General features: G+C 43.1%; 1 pseudogene; it reads left to right on the top strand.

Moving 5' to 3' along the window:
- The first annotated feature begins 1,133 nt into the window (after window positions 1-1,133).
- LOC117503634 lies at window positions 1,134-3,887 on the top strand (annotated as a pseudogene).
- Window positions 3,888-4,930: the final 1,043 nt, after the last annotated feature.

Raw genomic sequence — 4,930 nt, 5'->3', positions numbered from 1 at the left:
TAAAGAATTATTCTATTCTATTCTATTCTAAGTACTGGCATGGTCTGGTACACAAGAAGGCAGTCCAAAATCAGCAACAGTATCGGAAACATCAGGCAAAAATGGGGTCCAAAAACAGGAAGGCTGTTCAAAAACATAGCAGGGAAATCAAGACAAAACTCTGAAGAAAAGGCTTGAAGTGAAGGCGGTTAGGCACAACAATCTGGTGGGGAAAGAGTGAACAGTGTGAGGCTTAAATATAGAGAGATAATAAGCAGAAGATGAGAACAGGTGTGAGGGAAAGATCCAGGGTGTGGGAGTGGAATGACAGAAGGAAACGCCCACCACCAAGCACTAAGGGACAGACAAGAGAAAGCAGTGCAGCAAAACCCAAGCAGAAAAAATAACAGAATAACATAACACATCATAGTCCCAGTCCTGACAATCTGTCAGTGAGCATGTCAGTGCCATCAGAATGGCAAGTCCTTGTGTCACTGTGTACGGATAAGACAGTCACATTGCTTAGTCATGTTGTCAATATAACAGTGTACTCTGGAGGGATGTTCTGATGTAAATAAACTATGGCTGAAGTTTTGATGACATTTATTGTGAATTTTAAGTTACACCTTAGTGTATGTGGGATTGATTGCAAGAGGCTGGACAAGATTTACATTTATGCTTTTACTGTTTGTATCATAAGTTGTTGACAGACCGTGTCATTGTGATACAGGAAGACAGCACTGCAAAGCACAAAGAAAAAAATAAAGAAAAAGTAGAAATGTGAACATAGGACAATCTCCTTTCAGAAAGCTGTCCATGCAGTGCTGCACTGTAATTACAGTGCAGTTTTCCTACACCTCCTGACGTTCCTGTCTGTTTGGCCACAAATTTTCATCCACATCACGATGAATATCTTCTCCTGTGATTCAGCGTGGAAAGAATCCTTTAGAGCATATGTGTCAAACTCAAGGCCCGTGGGCCATATCCGGCCCGGCGTGTAATTTTATCTGGCCCGGCGATATGAAGCGCTGGTAACACAATAAACTACAGATCCCATAATGCAGCGCTTCAGCTGCCTTGCCAAACGCTTCGCACTCATTTAGCCTAGCTTATGATGTTGCAAGTTATTGCGCCCGAGTTATTGAGCCCTCACAATGCCAAAGAAAAAAGTCAGTTCTGAAAACAGAGCCTTTAAAAGCCGATGGGAGGCTGAGTATATGTTTACTGACATTGCCGGTAAACCCATGTGTCTCATTTGTGGAGCTAATGTGGCTGTAATTAAAGAATTTAATCTAATGCCGTGTTCACACTGGGCGCGATCAGACGCTACAATATCCTCGCCCAGTGTGTCGCTCTGCTTTTGCTGCGAAAATTCGCCCTGGTGTGTCATCAAATAGGAGGAGCTTCCATTCCACTCACCGGCTCCGGTTGTCAGTCAAGTTAACATGACGGACCTTGATCACACGGAGCGAGTTGTTGTGGAGAGCTGACAAACGTCATGAGACATTCCCAATACAGGGAGTATTTGCTGCAGGAGCTGTGTCTGGATGACGGCTGCTTTCAGCGGTCCTTCCACCTCTGCAGGACCCAGTTTGAGGACCTCCTGTCCCGTTCACGCGCGCACATGTAAACAACAACAAAAAAAGAAACTCAGCTGCTTGCTGCTGGGCTGCACCTCACTCTTCCCCCCAAAAAACTCTGTCATAATTGTGTTTAGAAACCAGTCACCATTTGTTTTATTATACATCTGTGTAGTTAATTAATAAAATATTCTCCACAGGCGATTCGCTCGCGCACACACGTAAAATAAAAATAAAAGAAACTCCGCTCCCCCTGCTGTGGGGCTGCTGCTCGCTCCAAAAACTCTGTCATAATTGTGAAATAAAGGACAAAAGAGACATAAGTCCTGCTCACAGGCTGCTACCAGATACAGGACATGTTCACATCTTCAGTCAAACTCCAGACATCTCCACGTCACCACATATTCGGTCCCTGATTGGTCATCGCGGTGCGATGAGATGAAAAAGTTCAGATTTTCAACTTGGGGAGGAGGGCAACGGCACGTGATGTGACGCAATATCACGCCACAAACGTGCCAATCGCTCAAAATCGCTTCACTTGCATAGCTTCATTCGCATCCATCGTGTCGCGCTGCTTGACTTGGCGCCAAAACGCGTCGTTCCATAGGGATTACATGGCAACCTGTCGCTGCAGTCGCTCACGTCGCGCCCGGTGTGAACGCAGCATAAGATGGCACTATGAGACAAAACATCAGGATAACCTGAAAGACCTGAATGCAGAGCAGAAGATACAGAAAGCAGAAGATTTAAAGAAGAATTTGACACTTCAGCAGACCCGTGCAAAATCATAAAGTGAAGCTGCTGTGAAAGCAAGTTTTATTGCGGCAGAGGAGATCGCCAAATCAGCCAGGCCATTTACAGAGGGAGAATTTCTGAAGAGCTGCATGATCAAGGTGTTTGACGTCTTATGTCCAGACAAAAAGCAGATGCTGGCAAATGTAAGCCTGAGTAGAAATATGATTGCTGATCGAGTTTGTGAGATGACCACTGATTTAAGAACATAGCTGAGTGAAAGAAGCACTTTATTGCATACTCTCTTGCTGTGGATGAAAGTACTGACATGACTGACACTGCACAGCTGGCCATCTTCATCCGTGGAGTGGACTTCAATTTGCGCGTTACAGAGGAAATAATGGACATTAAATCGATGCATGGGACAACGAGTGGAAAAGACATTTTTGAAAATGTATGTCAAAGTATAACCGACATGAAACTGCCCTGGGACAAACTTATTGCACTTACTACTGATGGAGCGCCCTCTATGTGTAGTGAAAAAAGAGAACTAGTGGGAAGGATGTGAGTAAAGATGCTGGAGGAGAACTGTACTGGTGAGTTAACTGCATATCACTGCATTATACACCAGGAAGCACTATGTGGCAAAGTCCTGAAGATGGACCATGTAATGAGCACTGTAACACAAACCGTAAACTTTATCTGAGCTAAAGGTTTAAATCACCGGCAATTTCAGTCCTTTATGTGGGAGATAGATTCAGAGTTTGCTGACATTCCTTATCATACAGAGGTGCGTAGGCTAAATCAGGGAAAAGTTCTCAACAGAGTTTTTGAGCTCAGCAACGAAATCTGTCAGTTCATGGACAGTAAAGGAAAAGACTGCACCAATTTTAGGGATGAAAAGTGAAATGCGTGTTGGCATTTCTGGCTGACATAAGCTCATCTCAACGCCTTAAACCTCCAGCTCCAGGGACATGACCGCATGATCACTGACATGTATGACGCAGTGAAGGCATTTCAAGTGAAGCTGCTTTTATGGGAGACACAAATGCACCAGTGCAACTTGTCCCACTTTCCCTGTTGCCAAGTAAATTTGAACCAAGTGGGCACAACGGTGTTCCCAAATACACACTTTGCTGATAAACTGAGGGCACTGCGCACTGAGTTTGCACGGTGCTTTGGTGACTTTGAAGAACAAAAAAGTATTTTGAGTTGCTTCGCAACCCATTTGCCGTCGATGTGGGAAACTGCACCTGTGCAGATTCATATGGAGCTGATTGAGCTGCAGTGTAATGGCACACTGAAGGCAAAGTACGACACTGCAGGGCCCGACAGTTTATTCACGCCATTCCTGCAGAAATGCCCCAGCTCCGTCTACACGTGGCTCAAACTTTGTGCATGTTTGGTAGCATATATCTGTGTGAGAAGCTCTTCTCAGTGATGAAGACTAACAAAACAGCACACAGGAGTCGTCTCACTGATGAGCACCTGCAGTCCATCCTGAGAATCTCCACAACACAGAAACTCACACCAAACATAAACAAACTTGTTGCCAAAAAAAGATGCCAGGCATCCAGCTCTGATGAAACGACATAAGAGCAAAGAAAACTGAATGATTTGATTTGTTATTGCTGAAATTTTATTTATATTTCCAGGTTTTGTTATGCAGCATGTTCATATTTTGAATTTGAATAATTTTGACAGGATATAATTTTATGGAGAGCAAAATCTTTAGGGATATTTTAGTAAGTTTAAATTTAAGTTTATTTTTTATATAAAATGATGTAAGAGTAAAGACATTTGAATGTTTGTTCTTTTAACATTTACTTTTTTCTAACTTGTATAATTTAGACAGGATATATTTTTGGAGAGCAAAATATTCTAAGTTATTTAAGGTTTAAGTTGATTTATTCCGGAATAACAGTCCTGTCTGTTTTTATTCACATTCATTTTCAAAAAGTTAAGTTTTAAAAGTTTAAAAGTTTTAGTGTGTTCAATAAATGTTCATCCTGTTCGGCCTTTGACCTAAAGTGTGTTTTGGATTTTGGCCCCCTGTGCAAACCTTCTCAGACAAATTAGACACAGCTCAGTAACGCTCAATGGGCTTCACCCTCGGGAAATTATCACAAGACAATGGGCTTCTCATCTTCACTTTAGGAAAATGGAGTGAATGGCTTTGAAAAAAAAAAGAGTTTGAGGCCAAAAAAACCAAAAACCTGAAGACACAGGCAGTACTCCACAATCACAGTGCTGTGAATGATAAGTAATTTCCTCGCGAGTTTCTCAGCGCATGGCAGCGGATCCCTCAGACTCGACAGAAGTGGTGTTTTCAGAGGAATGATTGCATCCTGAAGATGATGGATGTGTCCTGGGTAATACAGGAGACAGGAGGATGTCCTGACTGCACGGTGGCTGATGACTTACCACCGGCAGCCGTTACCACAGCCTCATTACACACATAGCATGAGCTAAACTATCTTGTGGCATGAACAGCAGACAGGTGATCTCAATCGTCCTGGTCAATTACACAGCGGTACTCACACTGCTATCTTTCAGGGGTGAGTCTGAGACTGCTAAAACTGTATGAGGTCATTATCAAAGAAAGAAGACTGTTTGGTCCCACTTTCTGCCATCAGTGT

Source organism: Thalassophryne amazonica, chromosome 2 (genome assembly GCF_902500255.1).
Source record: "Thalassophryne amazonica chromosome 2, fThaAma1.1, whole genome shotgun sequence".
Lineage (NCBI taxonomy): Eukaryota > Metazoa > Chordata > Actinopteri > Batrachoidiformes > Batrachoididae > Thalassophryne > Thalassophryne amazonica.
This window is presented reverse-complemented; position numbering and strand designations above follow the sequence as displayed.